A 2454-nucleotide genomic window follows, 5' to 3' on the forward strand; every position below is an offset into this window, starting at 1 on the left:
ATTTAAACTCACTCCTCAAAGACTTGAGACTTGACTTGAAGTTAAGACTTAGCATGAACTTGCTCCTCAACGACCTGACTTGAAGTTGCTCCCAGAAAAGACTTGTTCCATGACTTGAACTTTAAAGAGTTTGTATGTGACTTAAACTTGTACCTGAAAAGWCTTGAGACGTTACTTAGACATAAATTGGTCTTGTCCCTTAAAGACTTGAAACATGACTTGGACTTGGCTTATAAACAGTTTATGCATGACTTGTACTTTCCCTGCACAGACTGGAAACGTTACTTTGACTTTCCCCTGACAGACAGGACTTGTAATTACCCTTCAAAGACTTGGAACATGACTTGGGTTTAAGACTTGACTTGAACGTGCCCCCCAAAAAACTTGACTAGGTTTGGACTCGCTTCTTAAAGACTTGTTCCATGACTTGGACTTTAAAGAGTTTGTAAGTGAATTGAACATGTACCTGAAACAACTTGAGACGTTACTTTGACTTGTCCCTAAAAGACATGAATTAATTTGTCCCTTAAAGTCTTGAAACATGACTTGGACTTGGCTTAAACATATTTATACATAACTTGGGTAATAGTAATAACTTCAGGGAATCCGCTTGACTTGTCCATAAAAGACATGACTTGAACTTGTCTCTTAAAGACTAGTTCAATGATTTGGGCTTGAGATTTTACTTGAACTTGCACTCAAAAAGCCTGACTAGACTTGGACTTGCTCCTTAAAAACTGGCTCCATGACTTGCACTTGGTCTATAAAGAGTTTCTATGTGACTTGGACATRTACCTGAAAAGACTTGACATTATTTAACTTGCCCCTAAAAGACTTGACTTAGACTTGTAAACAAGTATTGGTCAACATCTCTGCAAAGAATATCATCAGAATATTTGGGAATGTTTTTATTGCTAACACTAACAAAGAAAAATGTAACAGAATAATAAAACATATTCTACTTTTTTGTAATGGTAAGAATCATCCCTCAGATCTAGATTTTAGTAATAGATGTGCAGGATAAATATAAATATCTCTGCACAAACTAGACCAGTTGTATCATAAGTATGATCAGCAGATCAATACTCTAAGCATTACTTTGTGTTTGCTCAAGCTTGTGTCATTTTTCAAGGTCATCTGTGATGCAATAATTCAATTATCCTGGATGGATAATCTATTCTGTGGAGTCCAAAGTGAAGTTTGGACTCTACAGAAAGTGTCTGTTGTGGACTATAGAGGAGTTTGAACAAAACCTGAGCTGTACAGAAAAATCGTTGCTTCCTTTGTTGTACAAACAATCCTGGGTGCTGCTGCAGTGGCAGGCGCTGAAGTCTGGTAACACAGATAATGGGCTGGCAGCGAGACTCCGCAGGCATCACACCGCAGCTGTTATCCTCATAGCGTTCTGTGTTTATGCATCTCTTGAGAAACTCAGCAAGGTCTCRCATTCAAGGTAGACCGGCCAGGTGCCGTTCACAGGGCTGAAAGTGTGAACGCTGAGGCTGCAGAGGGATGGAAGTTGTTTCAGCTCCAGTTGTGGAGTTACTAGAGCAAAGTCCAGACAGATTGGCTCTGCGGTCTGCGCTCCAKCTTTCAAAAACGTTGAATCTGATTTGATTGCATTAGCATTTTTTGTGGAAGCCAGTAGTTCTGGTCAATGAACTGAAGGGATTGTGTCTTTTGTTGATAAGAGCTGAGAGGATCAGAGTGCTTATTAGGACCGGTGGTGGTTTGTTTTCGTCGGATAACTTTACCTCTTCCTAACAAGACGCTTTGCTTTGATAGCGTCACTCTGTGTTCCCACTAAATCCTGTTCAGGGTCACATGAGTCTGTTTCAGCAGGAGAACACCTTGGACAGGTCATTAGTCTGACTCAGGGCCAGCACACACTAACACAACCGTCTGTCTCTTACTTGCATTTACGTCGTCCGTCACACTTACCGGCCCTCCATGGGGAGCAAACGACTAAGAATCTGTTTACACGACAATGCGGGACAGTAAAACACAAATGTTTTGTTGTGTCTTTGCCTCTTGTTAACATGGTAGCAGCTTTCGGTTTTTTAGTGAAAGTCACGTATAAATGTGTGCAAAGGTTTGTCGATATTCTGTTTATGTTATTAAACACAGTTTTGCAAATTTGGTGTTTACATGGATTAAGAAAAGAAATTAAAATTACACTTGAATAAGTCCTTAAGAAAAAATGTAGCGCCATGATTGTCCTACCACTTCCTGTCGTCTTTTTYGCCTTTTCCAGCAGTAGTAACATCCGGTTGTTGATCACATGAAGATCTGCTGTACTTGATTAGCATGTTCTTTTGTCCTTCCCATGGAGAACAGAGGTTAAGAGAAATGATATCCTGTGTTACATCATATTTATTCCCCTTTGAAATGGGATGTTAGGTTACTGCAATAAAGGTTGACCGTCCGACACTGTCAGGTGTTTGAACACATTTT

Source organism: Poecilia reticulata, linkage group LG12, assembly GCF_000633615.1.
Source record: "Poecilia reticulata strain Guanapo linkage group LG12, Guppy_female_1.0+MT, whole genome shotgun sequence".
Lineage (NCBI taxonomy): Eukaryota > Metazoa > Chordata > Actinopteri > Cyprinodontiformes > Poeciliidae > Poecilia > Poecilia reticulata.